This window comes from Emydura macquarii, unplaced genomic scaffold (genome assembly GCF_026122565.2).
Source record: "Emydura macquarii macquarii isolate MOO-44397 ecotype Brisbane River unplaced genomic scaffold, CSIRO-AGI_Emac_v2 contig_2768, whole genome shotgun sequence".
Classification (NCBI taxonomy): Eukaryota; Metazoa; Chordata; order Testudines; family Chelidae; genus Emydura; species Emydura macquarii.
Genome location: NW_027132905.1, coordinates 5,844,009 through 5,860,117, shown reverse-complemented (window position 1 = coordinate 5,860,117; position 16,109 = coordinate 5,844,009). Strand labels below are relative to the sequence as shown.

The 16,109-nt window shown below is 40.7% G+C and overlaps 1 long non-coding RNA gene across 1 annotated transcript in view; it reads right to left on the bottom strand.

The window, feature by feature from the left end:
* LOC137165352 (uncharacterized) overlaps positions 1–15,897 on the bottom strand; it is a 47,579-nt gene extending 31,682 nt beyond the window's left edge. The window contains exons 1-2 of the long non-coding RNA XR_010923343.1: positions 15,848–15,897; positions 10,597–10,666 (exon numbers count right to left, since the gene is read on the bottom strand). This is a non-coding gene — a long non-coding RNA (uncharacterized lncRNA). The remainder of the gene's footprint in view (positions 1–10,596; positions 10,667–15,847) is intronic.
* Positions 15,898–16,109: the final 212 nt, after the last annotated feature.

Below are 16,109 nucleotides of genomic sequence, written 5' to 3'. Positions count from 1 at the left end.
GGTCTTGATTCAGGACTGGAGCTTCCAGCCACCACAGTGATAAATAAAACAACATTTTCATTTTCAGACACAGAACTTCACACAGCATAAATAAATACCCCCAACCTAATTCCAGACACCAAAAGCAAATGGTCCCTCCCAGTCCGAGTAACCTTTATTTTAGATGAAGAGAACAAAAGAAAGTCTCCATGACAGAGAGAGTGTCCCATTCCCCAAATACATTCAGTACAGAGCTCCGACAACAAAATGACTGCACCCAGAGGCAGTGCTTAAAAAATGTAAAGACCCAGTACAAAAAATAGAAGGCATCACAATTTCCTAGATGTACATACCACAGTGCTGCCGTCGGCAGTTCTCCTACTCCAGAGGTCTTAAATATAGAAGTTATAGTTCCAGGGGACTCTAAAATGTTCCAGCTGTCACATATAAATCAGTCTCCTACCTACAAACAACATTGTTTGACACATTGGGATAATATTACAAGGTAGCTGCTGCTGGAGTTTCAGGCTTGGATGTGTTCAAAAGAAAGCTTCTCTTTATTCCCCAACCACAAATACTTTTTGATGGTTTCTTGTCAGCTGCTTAAAGTCCTCAAAACACTGCTCTCATCCCTCCACTGGCTACTACTCTTAGGTTGCTTAGGTACTCTTAGGTAGCTGAAGAATGGTGTTCCCCATACAGGAACTTCAGAAGACAGCTGTAAGGCTGCCTCCTGAGGACTCCTGAACAGGCCCTGAGGTAGGAAGCTTGTGAGGTCTGGAAGGGACATGTCAGAGGCAGGGCTTGTGGAGATTCCAGGCAGTGTTGTGGCCCATGGGGTAGCCCAGAAAAGCTGCCTTAACTAAGATGGGCCCTCGAGGTTGTCTAGGTTATGCCACGGGCCTTGCCAGCCACTGAGCATCTAAGCTCAGGATAATGAAGGCGCAAAGGAGAGCATCATTGTAGTTAGCCTGGTGCACGTACTATTTTGTTTGCTAATTTTGCTATAACAGATTTTTCTCTAAACAAATGTTCTCTGTCCACATTCGCTTATGGAAGCTCTTATTCCACTAATTTTGTTTCAGCAATGAGAAATATACTCACTTCTTCATTCTTACACAACAGCTGCTTCACACAACAGCTGAAATTTGGCCAACTGAAGTCCATGCTGGTGACTTGTCAGGAGTGTGACAGCTGTCCAAATTTTCATAAAAGTGGAACAGATTGTAGTCATGACTCTCTTGCCTGTCATGGTTTACCCCACACAGGCTAATGCCCCCAGTATGCAATCATTCATTTTGGTTCAAGAAGAGCAAGATGATGCTTTGCACGCTGGGAATTGTAGTCTCCACAGAGATTTGTTTTTGAGAGGAAGACACAAGGGGGCTGAATGTTAGGATCCCATGGGTCACATTTGACTAGTATTTTGAATAGAGCTGGGCAAATTTTTGGAGGGTTTGGGATGTTAAAGAAGCTGCCAGTAAATGATGGAACTATATTTTAAAGTCATTCATGAAGGGTAACAGAATATCTTTTAATCACTGGTAAGAATAAAGAAAAAACGACAATTTTGTATTCAATGATAGAGTTGCAGAGTAGGGAAAGCGGTTTCAGAAGCTCACCAGGAGATATCAGAATACTGCTAGCAATGTATGTAATACTTAGAATTGCTTGGTTACTGAAAGGCACTTGATAATCAGTCACAGTTTGACATTTTTGCAGTTTGGGGTGATTGTTACTAACTGGGGACCGAGATTACATTCAATGGCAGTGGAAATGAAGGATTTAATACCCCTTGCATTTACACGATGTTTTCCCGCTACATTATTTTTTCCTCCTCTCCACTGAACTTCCTTGCCTGGCATTAGCCTATGTCATGCTGTTTTGCATTAACACTAACAATGGAACCCAAAAGCTGCCTGCCCTTTATAATGCACTGAAGAGTCTGGTTTTATTTACTGTGTTTCTCTTTGTTACATCCCTTTGAACACATCATCAGTGCTCAGAGCCACTTATCCTTCCACGACTTAAAAACAACCCATATGTTTTCTGAACATGTTCTCTTCACACATTGACCCATCCACCATTTATCTACTTTCTCAAAGATGCCACAATCCTAATAAATTGCACTGGCATTTAAATGCCTTCTTTTCATTAGGCTGCAATTTCCTTCTCAATTTCTTCTCTTTCCAGTAATGATTATTGACTGGATAAATATTATTTTAGATGAACTAATATATATATTTTAATTTCTCCTAACTGATCTTAAATTCAATTAGTTGTGTGCCCCTCCAGTCTTTAAACCAATTCCTTACCCGCTGTGCTCTCTTCAAGTAATAGAGCGTTTAAATTCCCATATCACCATGCAAAGCGTTGCAATAAAACTAGTGTCAGTTTGTACACATTCAGAAAGTTGCGTGGGTAGAAAAGCCATCAGAATGACTGCTAAACAAATGCTTACACAAATAAAACAGCTCAAGCGTACAATACATTCAGCTTTAATATTCTCCCTGTACATGATAGATGGTTTTCCATTTTTGTTTTTTTACTCTGTTTATAGATCATCTGATTTCCAAAAAAGATTTTCAAAAGTGACAAATGAGTTAGCACATCTCAGGTTTTGGGTGCTCAACTTGACATACCTTAAAAAGTCATCTGATTTTCAGAGGATGCCATCATTTTTTTTTATCTCCCAAAGACTTATGCATGTACTTAGCTTTAGGCACTATGTAGTTCCATTGGCTTCAAGTGCATATTTGCAGAATCAGGTCCTAAGTATTTTGAGCCATTCTTATCATTTTTTATTTATTTATTTTTACTGTAGTGTATAGGGGGATTCCTACTCATAGACCAGGACCCCATTGTGCTAGGTGCTGTACAAACACAGAACAAAAAGATAGATTGTCAGCCCCTTGGGGCAGAGACTAAGTACAAGACAATAGGCAACAGATGGATGCAGACAGACCAGGAAGCACAAGGAAACAATTAGACAATATTGATCAGTATGACTATTACGGTCTCTCCATTCTAGCAGCCTAACCGTTGTCAAGTTTTTTGTAGGCATCATGGCAGAAGAGAATTTGGAGGAGGGATTTGTAGATGATTAATGAGGTAGTTTTGTAGATGTGTATGGGGAGCAACTTCCAAATGTAATGGGCAACATGGGAGAAAGCACAAAAGTGTTTGTTTGAAAATTTAAGAAGTGGGGAGAGGATGCTGACTAGCTGGTAAAACAGACTAAACTGAAAATGCTTAAAAAAGAAAAAATCCACAACGGAGGATATGTCCTTGAAGGTTTGTTTTTCCTTTTCAGATATTGTTGGGATGCAGACATATTAATTAGTCTGAATATGTCACAATCACAATGTCAGTCAACACAATCCAATGCTGTACTCACACACCAGATCTTAATCATTTTAATTATTTCTCTGAACTTAAGCAATGCAAATGCAGCATTTCTATCACAGCAGTGATCACAGTTGCAGCAAGCTATTTACATATATACAACATTTATATCCCTCATTTTTTTTTTACATTTAATTAAACTCTGTTAATCCAGAACAGCATTTACAATAAAAAGTGACAAATTAAAAAAAGGGAAAATTTTTTTAGTGATAGTTAAAAAACAAAACAAAACAAAAACATCCCTTCCATATTTTTCCTTAGACTGCTGCTGCTGTTCTATCATCAATGCACAGGAGGGTTTATTTGCTCTTGAAGGAAGGACAGCTGAACAGTTTGAGATTCATCTGAGCTTTCCCATTCTCTAGAGTTTACAGCATATTTGTAATTGTTTTCTCTGATCAATCGCTTCAATCTGGTGTTGGAATTTGCAGCAGAAGATAGGAGCGTGGCTGCGTCTAAGGCCTCGTCTACACTAGAAAGTGTTGTCGACGCAAGTTACAGCAATGATCAAAAAGCGCTGTCATAACAACGCTTGTGGCTGTCCAACCAGCACTCATTGTGTCACCAAAGCACGTCCACAGTCAGTGCTCTAGCATCAACAATGAGAGCAGTGCGTGGTGGACAGCTATACCACCATGCTACTCACCATCCTGTGCCACTAGGAGCTGTGGGAAGGTAGAGAGGATCACAATGCAGCATGGGTGCAGGCTCAACATCCCATGATGCAATGATTTCCGTCCCATCATTCCATAAGTTTCCGACTGCATTTCACAACATTTTTCAATGGTCCCGGTTTCCTGTGCGCCTATCATCTCTATCTGAAAGGCTGGATCCTGCACTGCTCTCCACTGTTGTTGTCAGTGTTCTGAACACATTCATGGCTGGTCGTGCAGTGTGTCATGAGCTCCCAATCGGAACAGGAATCCGAGGCGCCTGACCTGCTGTGTGCCATGCAAACAAACCATGCTGGATTATTGTTTGCATTCGCAGACCACCTGCACATGGTGCACCACCACTTTTGGGTGCATTAGAGAAGCACTGACTGGTGGGATTTCATCACTATGCAGGTCTGGGATGACAAGCAGTGGCTGTAGAACTTTCGAATATGAAAAGCCACCTTCATGGAACTCTGTGCAAAGCTCGTCCCTGCCCTGAGATACAAGAACATCTGCATGAAAGCATCCCTCTCATTGGACAAGTGCGTGGCGGTCGCTGTGTGGAAGCTGGCAACTCCAGACTGCTATCGGGTTAGTCACTAATCAGTTTGGAGTCAGGAAGTGCACCGTTGGAGCTGTGTTATCGCAAGTGTGCAGGGCCTTAAGGGTATTCTGCTACGAAGGACTGTGAGTCTTGGAAATGTGCATGAAATAGTGGACGGCTTCAGAGCGATGGGATTCCCTAACTGTGGCGGGGCGATAGATGGCACGCATATTCCAATTTTAACCTCGGACCATCTTGCGACTGAGTACATCAATAGAGAGGTGTACGTCTCGACGGTACTGCAGGCGCTTGTGGATCACCGTGGGCATTTCACTGACATCAGCACAGGTTGGTCAGGGAAGGTGCATGAGGCACCTGTCTTCAGGAACACTGGCCTGTCCAGAAAGCTGCAAGCAGGGACTTTCTTTCCAGACCAAAAGATTCCAATGGGGGATGTTGAAATATCCATGGTGCTTCTGGGAGACCCAACCTACCCCTCATGGCTCATGAAGAAGTTTTATATGAGCAACCTGGATAGCAGCAAGAAGTGTTTCAATAACAGGTTGAGCAGGTGCTGAATATGAACAACCAGACATCAGGGCTATTACAGGTCACAGTGGGGGGCCATTTGAAACAGGGAGGCCTGGAGGAGCCATTTTGACAACGAGCACCAAAAAGGTGTCTTTGTAAACAGCACAGTGCCATGTTATGACTGCTAGCCAGCTTGCACTGTGTATCAATGTGAGCTGCAACCACCGTGTACAAGAGACAACTAAAGATTGCGTATTCTTCACAGAGTATGTCTTCATTAAATAACACTTATTCACAACATACACAAAAAGTTGGACTGGAGGGGAGAAAGCAGTGAGGGACAGCGTGAGCTGTGACAGCTGGGTGTAAGTCCAGCTATCGTTCTGGAAGCTGTCTGAAGGGGTGGAGTGAACGGGGTACTAAGACGGGCTGGGAATTTGGCAGGAATGTGTGGGTGGATTTTGGGGAGGGCATGGAAAGCAGTTCTGTATTGGCTGCAAGGGGGGGGTGAGCATGCGTGAATTCAGTCTGCAGCATTATTAGTGACTTTAGCAGCTCCGTTTGCACCTTCATGGTTTTTATCATGCATTCGTGACCTATCACTCACTCCTAGTTATCAATTTTTTTATTTGCGGACACAGTGTGTCTCCATGCCCTTTTTTTTGGTTTTTTCCGCCTCAGAGGACTAGAAGAGTTCTTTGAACATCTCCTCTTTGCTTCTCTACGGTCGTTATTTTATCAACTGCGGGTGCTCATCAGGTGTGGAGGAGTTTCACTTCGTGAAATGTTAAGTTTTTTGCATTGCAATTCTACATCAGCATATGGTGTGATGTGAACTATAGGATATGGCTTTATCATATTACGCTGCCTTCAGGCACAGGATGGGGGGACAGGTTCAAAATGTGCCCAACTTACTAAGGTCTAAATCCTGAGCAATCTCCACTCCATGCAAACATGCCACAGGTCTGAGAGAGAGAACCTCCAGCCCCAACCAGCCTTGGTGTCTACACAGCACCTCCTACACTCTGTGGGGAGTAACACGACTGTATGAAGAACTCACTGTGCTCTCTCTCCGGTGCTGGTTTGGCCCAGCGGAACGGCGCTGTGACTTCACATTCTAACACAGAGATACCTCAGTAGCGCTGTTCATGGGTAAACAAGATAGGCTCTGCGTGAATGTAATATTTAACTCCTCATCTGCCCCAGTCAGGAAATGGGGACTCAGCAGTTCTGCCATGTTTAGAGCCCAATGGGCCATGTAGGAAGTTACAGGACTGTACTTTTACTGATAGGAAGGAATCTGAAAATTATAATGTACTTACAGCGCATCAGCCTCTAGGCTGGTCACTTGGCAGCTGAGCCCTAGCATTACGCCTATTCGATTCTGTTCTCTGCAGGTTCCTATACTGCCCTCATCACCAGTGGCTGAGCGGCTTCCAACAGTGCAGTCACGTTGCTTACTAACATCTGTCATGCTGGGTGCATTCTCTCTCCCATCCTCGCGCCGCAGTGAGAATTTTATGCACTTTTGTTTTGGTAGGATGTTGGGGTTTTTTTTAAATGTCCACACTACTCTGTGTTTATGTTAGAGAAGGCAGGTTAAAGTACAGCATCTAATGCTTAGAGCAGAGGCTGGGATGGTCCGTGATAGCTCTTTATTTCTACAGGAGTTCATTCCATAGTCTGGAACTGGCGCCTCAGCAGACTCTGTCTCCTGCACAGATGAGCTTTTCCTTGTGGGGGAAGGTTTCATTGTGTTTGAGAAGCAGAGCTGCAGACCAGTCTTCATGCCAGAATTTTAAGTGATCTATTTTATACAATATACTGAGAAAGGTAAGGTTAATGGAACTGAGTGCACTGATATTTTAAGATTTGCAGACCCGCAGCCTCACCAGTATGTTTTTACCCAACAAAAGCCTGAACATTGCTTGAATGCTTTCTTGTTTAAACAGCCATTTATTTCTTCCATGCCTTCCCCTATCCCAGGTTTTCAATAATGGCAAATGAAAACTAAGAGACTGTAAGTGCATCAGCTAATCCACTGTTGTGTTGGACAGGTTTACATATTGACATGCTAAATAATACAGTAAATTAGTTTTCATAAAGTGTTTCCTGAATGCATTGCAGCAGGAGCTCATTATTATTTATTCAGCCAATGGATTCCATTTATAAAAGCTTGCAGTACTACAGTAGGTGGATGTGACTGGAATTGTCTAAGTGGGTTATCCAGAGATCACAAATGAAGGCAACAAAGTATTAATTAAGGATTTAAATAATTTGTATTTGGGGCTAAATGCCATAGGTACAAACATAGCATAATTTACTGTCTTGTACCCAAGAACACCAACTGTACTGATGTCGATCTTTGTACTAAATCAACTTTGATTAGTGTATGTGGCAGTGGTTAGATTACAGGACTAAGCGGCAGGAGATCCGTTTTTGGTTCTCAGTTCTGTCACTGATTAGTTGTGTGACCTTACCCAAGTCATTTCTTTGAGCCTCAATTTTTCCCTCATCTGTAAAATGGGGCTAATACTTATTAGTCTCACATGAGTGTTGTGAAAATTAATTAATATTGTAAAGTGTCCTGAGAGCCTTACAGGTGCTGTAGAAGAACAAAGTATTCTCTTTCTTGTCTTCACCACACACTGTTTCCATTATGTTTCTGTAAAATGTAGGAAGTTGTGTATATTATCCTATGTCAAGTCTGCATCTCTAGCAGTACCTATCAACACCCATCCTTACAGTTGATGATGTGTGAATAACAGTGTTGTAGGGGCAGCAGATGACATAGCAGTAATATTTTAGCAAACAAAAAGCATATTGTAATAATTTCAGGTACCCTGTGTTCTATTTCACCATGTTTCTTTTCTGCATTCTCTAAAAAGAAACCTACATCCCAAGTAATGTAGTCAAGGGGCTTTCTGAGAATGGATAACAGGAGCAGACCTTTGTTTTCTAGTTCTGTACTTTTAACACTTAGGATAGCATAATCAAAGTGTGGCACTTACTAGCATCTCAATGTTATTCCGAGTATCCATGTTAAATACATTTAAACATCAGATGGAGTATTTACAGAAAATGATAAGATGTAAAGTCACAGAGTTCAGCAGCTGCTCCTACCAATTAAAAACTTTGGTTTTCTTTTATTTATTCAGGAACCCTAAGTTTTGAAGCAGCATCTGGTTTTCCAATTAGGTTCTGCTTCCTAACGCAGCTTCCAGCTGGAATGACTGAAGTTCACTGAAATGTAGTGACCTTCCGCCAAGGTGACCCAGTGTCTGTGCCCAGAAGAGAACAAAGCATCCCGGTTGGATGTCTTTCACTCTAATTGCTGCATCACTCAGCTTCTGAGGTCATTCTTGGACTTTAATTTGCTGCCAAAAGAGTTGTTGAAGGGGTTTTCTCACCCCGTGAACTATTTACACTTCAGGCTGTCTGAACTGTAGGCCTTGTAAACCTTCAGTGCATGTTGTTTTTCAATTGTGTAATTATGAGTAACATCCGGAACCATTTCTTTTTGTGTCCTTAATCAGAAATTAGAAAGGTTTTAAGACAACAATAGAGGGGAAAGACTGAAGTTCAAGCTGCCACTGAACTCCTTCTCATTTCTGGAAATGCTGGAAGTAGGCTGGGAAACACAGTGACCTCACATATTGCAGTAATCCAATCTGGAAGCAGTGAGAATAGTCTTGTTGCTTGACACAACATGTGCTGGCTAGGGACTCTGTGCAGCTAGAATAATTATTTTGCAGTAGAAAAAAAAATCTACGCACAACATTTAAACTTACATATAATATAAACATATGTGGCAAGGCTTTGTCTAGTTAAAGACTAGTAAAAACTGACCCAGGGAGGGCTGAAATTCTGTCATCAGAGCTGAACATTGCATTTCCCACCACATTAAAAGCATTTGGTTTTTGGATGAGCTGTGTGTTCACAATGGAATACAATCATATTGTAACAACTTCCCAATAGTTACTGGAAAATGAACCACTCAGATCAAATGAGAACAAAATAGGCACCCAGGCGGCACAGCATGCTACTTTAATTAATTAACATTCTAATTAATAACAACTGAAATCTCTTTAGGCCACAGACTCTCTCTCTCACTGTGGGCTTGTACATTGCCTGGCATAATGTGGTCATAGATTTCCAGATTAGATTCCAAGGTCAGAAGGGAACCATGGTGATCATCTCATCTGACCGCCTGTACAGCACAGGCCAGAGAACTTCCAGAAAAGAATTCCTAGAGCAGATCTTTTAGAAAAACAGCCAATCTTGATTTAAAAATTGTCAGTGATGGAGAATCCACCACAACCCTTGATAAATTGTTCCAATGGTTTATTACCCAGTCAAAAATCTATGTTTTATTTCCAGTCTAAATGTGTCTAGCTTCAACTTCCAGCCATTGGATCATATTATATCTTTGTCAGCTGGACTGAAGAGCCCATTATTAAATATTTGTTTCCTATGTAGACACTTACAGACTGTAATCAAGTCATCCCTTAACTTTCTCCTTGTTACGCTAAATAGATTGAGCTCTTTGAGTCTATCGCGACAAGGCAGGTTCTCTAATCTTTAAATCATTCTCGTGGCTCTTTTCTGAACCTTCTACAATTTGTCAACATCCTTCTGGAATTGCGGACACCAGAACTCAATGCAGTATTCCAACAGCAGTTGCACCTGTGCCAAATACGGAGGCAAAATAATCTCTCTACTCCTACATGAGATTTCCCTCTTTATGGACCCCAGGACCACATTAGCTCTTTGGCTACAGCGTGATATTGGGAGCTTATGTTCAACTGATTATCCAGCATGACCCCCCAAATCTTTTTCAGAGTCACAGCTTCCCAAGATAGAGTCCCCCATTCTGTAAGTATGACCTGCATTCTTAGTTCCTAAAGGTATATATTTACCTTTAGTCATATTAACATGCATAGCGTTTGCTTGTGCTCATTTTACTGAGTGATACAGATTGCACTGAATCAGTGACCTGTCCTCTTCATTATTTACCACTCCCCCAATTTTTATGTCACCTGCAAATTTTATTAGTGATGATTTTATGTTTTCTTCCCGATCGTTGATAAGAATGCTAAATAGCATAGGGCCAAGAACTATCCCTGCAGGCCCCCACTGCAAACACGCCCGCTTGATGATGATTCTCCATTTAGAATTACCTTTTGAGACCTATCCATTAGCCAGTTTTTAATCTATTTAATGTGTGCCATATTCATAATTATTATAGTTTTTAAACCAAAATGTCATGCAGTACCAAGTCAAATGCCTTACAGATGTCTCAGTATATTATGTCAACACTATTAGCTTTATCAACCAAACCTATAATCTCATAAAAAAAATCCATCAGGTTAGTTTGATTGGCTCTGTTTTACATAAACCCATGTTGATTTGCATTAATCACATTGTCATCTTTTAATTCTTTATTAATCGACTCCCAGATCAGTCACTCCATTATCTTACCAGAGATCAGTCAGGTTGACAGGTCTATAATTATCCTGGTCCTGATCCTGATTGTGGCATCTGGGTATTACTGCAATAGAAACAATACATGAAATGAAACAAACTACATGAGATTGGTTCAATCACGAAAAAAAAAAATTCACCATTTTAATTAGGAATCCTGAATAATAAAACCTGACTGAGCTTCTTACCAGACTCGTTAAGAAGGCTTTTTATGCTTTTTTAATCCACTAATATCCTCCAATAAGTATAAATAAATAGTCAATTATTACAACAGAATATGCAAGGCATAATATCCAATCAAGGGCAGAATGAGTCCAAACTGTCCTTACATATGATCTGTTCAGGGATCCCTACTTTAAGACCGATTTCTTAAAGAACTAGCCTCAAATTTTCTCTTCCAGCGACTGCAAAGGATTACCCCCTTGCTTTCTCTTCCAGCATTGATTTTTAAAAAGTATTGCTCAATGGATGGTTTTGTACATTTTCTGGCCAGGGTAGATTGCAACGTACAGGGAAAGCATTTGTGTAGCAAAGCAAACTACGATAGGGGCTGCACAATGATCACTGCCAGTAGTACTGCAAAAGTCTGGGCTCAGAGCCATCTTTCTGGCTTCATTCCGATGCTCCTATTGATCTCAGGCATAATGAGATGATCACAAGAGACAGCACTTACATTATTTATCTTGTTGTTTCAGTTTCCTCTTCCCCTTCCTTCCCTCCTCCCTTTCTTCTTTGTTTCTGGTTATTATCTCCGCGACTTACTGTTAACTAGGTTTGGAGCAAGTGACTGTCACCTCCAGTGACATGATATCGATCAGTTAAAGGAGCTTTGTGATTGGCAGCATTGATCAAGAACATTGCAGTTGTAATATCTTCGAATTACATGAGTGACTCTAGGCCTGTGGATATGCTAAGTACAATTGTGTAAAGTTTTCAGGCTAGGTGCCTCGAAGACAAGATAGTGATGATATTTCTAGTCAGAATAAACACAGACTCAAACACTCACTGCTGATTGCTTTTGGGAAGAGTTCCTTGGAAAAGTATTATTGTAATCCTGTACTATAAATTCCATCCGTGTGTCAGAAAGGGAGAGGCTATTTTAAAAAAATTTGAAACAGAACCTAAACGTTAATCAGTGGGATTCCCCAGAGGGACAGGAAAATCCATGTGGGGAAATGGGATTTTAAGATATCAGGAGTGAAATCCTGGCCCTGTTGAAGCCAAATGGTTGTTTTGCCATTGACATCAGTGGTGCCAGAACTGCACCCCAGGAATACTGCTTTCTGAAAGTACAACCACCTTGAAGAGATCCTGAAGGGAATTTTGTGGTAGCACCAGTGGGAATTTTTAAATAAAATTCCCTATTATAGACAAGGTGTAAATGATCCAGCCCTGGGAAATCTCCAATAACTCTTTGTGTTACCATTTCAAGTGGCTGTGAACTTTGAACCACTATGCCAAGGTCAATGCATTCCTACGTGACTGGGTTTTTTCTTTGTGGAGAATTTCACACTGGTGAGAAGTGCCAGTCTAATAACCCTGGAGACTGAGATACCAGGCAGAGACCTGTGCAGCGACACAGCAAGCTTCCACACACTCAGCCCCCTCCCACCATGCCCAGATGCTGTGTAGGATAACACAGCAGCTTAGTTTCCATGCTGTTCAACCCCTGCTGAGACTTTCAGCAAATGAATTATTTCATGCCAGTTGTGATTTGCGGTGTGGACACTTGTCTAGTAAGAACTGGACCACCAACTAATTTCACTTAGGCCACTGTACTATCACCAGATGGTAATCATCTGGTCTTGATATCAATCCGCAGCTAAGAGGTGAAAACTTTTACAAGACACTGCACCATCAGTTATCCACCTATCTTCCTAATGTAAGAATTTTAGAGCTGTTTTCATGCTCCTAAGAAATGCAGTTCAAGGATTTTTAATATGTTTGGATTCCTCACCTATAAAAATTCAGTTCTAATGGTTGATATTTTTTTGATCACTACCCTTTTCTATTGCTTTTTTATGCAGAATACCTATCTCCAAGAAACATTCTAGTATGCCCTGTGTTATGTTCATTTAATGCTCCAGAAACTATTTACAATAAAGAATCCACTTCGTATCATATGTAATTTCTCTTTTTCAGTGTACTACACCTTGCAATCTCTAAGAGCGCTGCAGTCTGAAGAGAAGGGCAGTCATTTTGAGAGGCCGAGTTGTTGTTGCCTGTTAACTATATTGTAAGCTCTTTGGGGCAGGGACTCTCTTATTGTCATGTGTGTACAGTACCTAATGCAATGGCACCCTTCTCTACGTGCTTCCACAATACAAATAACAATACAGAGGAGACACAAGTGGTAATTTTACATTTGTTCTTTCTTGTTTTGTTGTTGTTTCCCTTATTCTAAAATAACAGAATCAGAACAAAAGTATCTGTTTGGTCTTTGTCTATGGAAGAACGTAACACATCCCTGCACTCTGGTATAACCTCTTAGACACATGCGTACACCAAACAAAGTCAGATTCGTCTGCAAGGACTGTCAGAGCTAGTTATCACATTAGCCTGCACTCTTGAGATCCTGAATGGTAATGTTCAGTGATCGACTGAGGAGATGTCAGTCTGTCACCTTGAATTATAGACTATGATGGCTCTATTTTAGATCCCTGTAATTAATAACGTTACTTTCTAACTTTGACATGCACATCAAGAAAATCAAGGAGATGGGGAAATATTTCTGAAGCTCTGGCTTTCTTTACTTCTTGCTGCTTTTCTCTTTAGTTCTTTAATACATTAAACAAATCACCAAAAACTACCCCGAAAGAATGTTACAGACGAGGTTTAAATCCACAGCAGCAAACAATAAAATAAAAATAAAATCAAAGCTAAAGTTGAAAATCAGTCTTCAGTCCATCCCATTTCTCACCTTTCAGCGTTTATTCATCTATAATCTGTGCATTCCTTTTCTCTTGGGTATGGCACTTCTCTCTATACCTTCATTTCAGAGGTTCTCCCTGCCACATGGTTAGTACAACACACCCCATGAGTACACCTGTGACCCATCCATGCCTAGGGTAGCCACCTGAGAATGCCAGGGTCAGGGCAGGCTGTAAAAGGAGAACAGATTCTCCCAGCGCTGGTGGGTGACACTGAAGTCAGACTTCCCAACCAGCCACAAACAGTGCTTCTGATTCCCCACAATGGTTATCAAGAAGCCAAAATAAAAATACACACAGCCCCCTTTACTGTATTTCAGTCTCTGGCTCCCAATCGGCCACTAGGTCCAGTAAAGAGATCAGTTATTTAAAACTCTATGCTCTTTACCAAAAAGGTTTCTCCTGACCCCAAAGGGTCAGCCACAGTACCAGATCAATGTAAGTTTGGATCTGACCCAAAATACCACGCTGCTAGCCAATCCTTTAGTAAACAAAACTAAAGGTTTATTATAAAAAGAAAGAAACAAACTATAAGAGAAATGTTAAAGGATTAAATCAATCAGATACATACAAATGATTTGAAAGTCCATATATATATATATCAGGTTTCTACTAGAATTGTGGAGTTTGCAGGCTTGTATAGTCCTTCTGGTATACATCCAGTACCTGGATGGGTCTCAGTCCTTTGTTTCACAGCTTCAGTTCAGTTGTAAATTAACTGATTCAGAGGTAGGCGGAAGACTGAAGACAGACTGAAGACAAAATGGATGTGGTGCAGCTGCCTTTTATGTCCTTTGGCCTTTGCCATGCTGCTTGTTGAAATTTACAGGAATAAGATGGAGTCCAGAGACACATGAGTAAGTCCTGGTGACTCATCAGGTATATCCCTGGCTTCTCCCCCTGCACCTGTGAATTTCTTAATGGGCCATTAAGCAGCCTAGTGCTGCAGCCATCCTGTCTGGGGTGTCGCCCAGAAACACAGCAGAATATGAAATACAGATAAAAACATATCCATAACTTCCATTACACAGATAACACATGTACATAAACATTATCGTCTTACTTAGCACATTATAGCCTTTCTAACGGTACCTGACATGGCATATGTCACATGAATTATTATGATTCTGACGTATTGATGTTAAAAAATATAATAAATGCCCTCCCCCCAATCCAGCCAGCATGACAACACCTACCAAATATCATGTGACAGGGGCACAAAATCCTATTGCTTTTCCTGGGCTGGTGTTATGCAGTTTGATAGTGACATAAAAGCCTAATTTTGACTGTGTTACAACTCACCATGAATTTCTTCCACCCCTCTTTGTGATTCTTTCTTTCCTATGCAAACTATTACTACCATTCCAAAATGCAAGCACATTATTGCATCTACATTACAGAGGAAGGTTTTGATCTGGTGCCTATAAGGAAGAATTTGGCCCCAAATTTTAATTCTATATTCATGTGCAATAAGATGCAAACCCTGTATAGATTATTTCAACAGTGGACTCACATCTTCACAGGGTGTGGTTATAATACCTCTGTGCTATGACATACATCATTGCTTAACTATCTGAAGTTCAAAGTCAGTCAAAGAAAGCGTCAATCTTTGTTATAAATAGACAGACAGCAAAAGGAGCGCTGTCTTCATTCTTCTCTAAACAAAATCACGTACATTACTTTACTGTGTAGAAATGTAAGTAAGGACAGAGGCCAAGACTGGGAAAAAAAGCAAAGCAGAGACTATTTAAAGCTAATGTTTGAACTGTTTGAGCCCAAATATTTACTGATGACAGAAAAAAGAAATGATCCTAGGCTTTTCGATGAATAGCTTTAATTGCATGGGAAGCTGTAGTTGGAAAATCAAAAGAGAAAATAAACATGTATATTGCAGAGTCCACTGTAAAACCTTTATGTTTACTTCCATCTCCATTTCTCTTTCACCGACATTTCCCCAGACAAAGGGATTGTGTTGTGTAATAATCCTTTTCATACAGACCACATTCTCAAAAGAATATTTGCAATTTATTTAAAATATGGATTTTGGAATCGACTGTAAATCCTTTTTTGCTGAGATTAAAAAGAAAAAAACAGAGAAGAAATAACATGCAATTTAATCTTTTGGCTCCAAGTCCTCCAAGATTATTTTAACAGTTAATTTAATATATTTAACTTAGCTTCTAGCCAAACAGCTCAAAGAAAACCCTCATTTCTGGTCTGCCTTTCCTTAGGAACAACCTAAACAGCTGCTGTATCTTTGCAAGAAATATTCAAGTTAAATAAACAAACAAACAAGGATATTATGGTTTCATTGTTACTTGAGTGCAATTTATCCAATGCCATCAAGTCATCTTGCTTTCCTTCTATCTCCTCCTCCTCATAAAAGCGGTTGCTTTCCTGGGAAGGAAGGCGATTGTAGTGTTGCTGTTTGCATTGGAGCTGGTGAGAGCTAAAGGTCTGGCAACGTTGAGAAGTACATTCCGACAATGGGCCCATGGCTATATATGGCACCGGCAGAGATCACTGATATAAAGGCTTCTCTGCATTCTAGCTATAGGGCCAAACCCTTTCTCCTTGTGG